This window comes from Salvelinus sp. IW2-2015, unplaced genomic scaffold, assembly GCF_002910315.2.
Source record: "Salvelinus sp. IW2-2015 unplaced genomic scaffold, ASM291031v2 Un_scaffold2795, whole genome shotgun sequence".
NCBI classification, from domain to species: domain Eukaryota; kingdom Metazoa; phylum Chordata; class Actinopteri; order Salmoniformes; family Salmonidae; genus Salvelinus; species Salvelinus sp. IW2-2015.
Genome location: NW_019944096.1, coordinates 170,668 through 171,447, shown reverse-complemented (window position 1 = coordinate 171,447; position 780 = coordinate 170,668).

The following is a 780-nucleotide window of genomic DNA, read 5'->3' as shown; positions in this document are numbered from 1 at the left end:
GCTTCCTAACACGAGACAAGTCTAAAGCAGGTGCTAGGCAGGTGAAGGCCCTGGATGGTGGTGCAGGAAAATTAACTCTCACTCAACGTCAACAAAACAAAGGAGATGAATGTGGACTTTCAGTAAACGTGCAGAGGGAGAAAGCATGTCCTCCTTCCACACTCGGGGGAATTGCAGTGAATAAGGTGGAAAGCTTCCAAGTTCCTCCTTCGGCGTACCATCACTTGACAAACGAAAGGGTCCACCACAACAGACAGTGTGGTGGAAGGAAGATAAGGCTAGTAGCGGAATAGCGCACTTCCTCGCTGCGAGGTTCTTTCAAAACAGCGTAAATATTTGTGAACCTCGGAGAGACAGTGTCCTTGATAATAGATGATTTGGGCGGTTTTTTGTTGAGGGTAGTGGGCACGCTACAATTAAAATAGACCCACAAACTCACAGAGCACATTGAGAGAGTTGGGGTGCGTGTTTGAAGCGTGGGGGCTGCTAGTATGAGTGTAGATCCTGTTGGGGCTGTATCACCGCTTGGTAACGACAGCTGCACTGGCTGCCCGAGGGTCTTCTCAGAGGCTGTGGATTTGGAGTGGGTGCGGGTCCTGGCCACAACGGGATTTGTTCGGTTAGATAACGGGGGCAAACTGCTGCCCTCAGGATCCCTGAACCACTAGACCATTGCATAAGAGTCATCGAACATAGATTGTAATGTACAGGAAGGCCAAAAAGATTCATCAAGGACAACAAACCACCGAGGCCGCCACTGCCTTTCATGCTATATCGAAG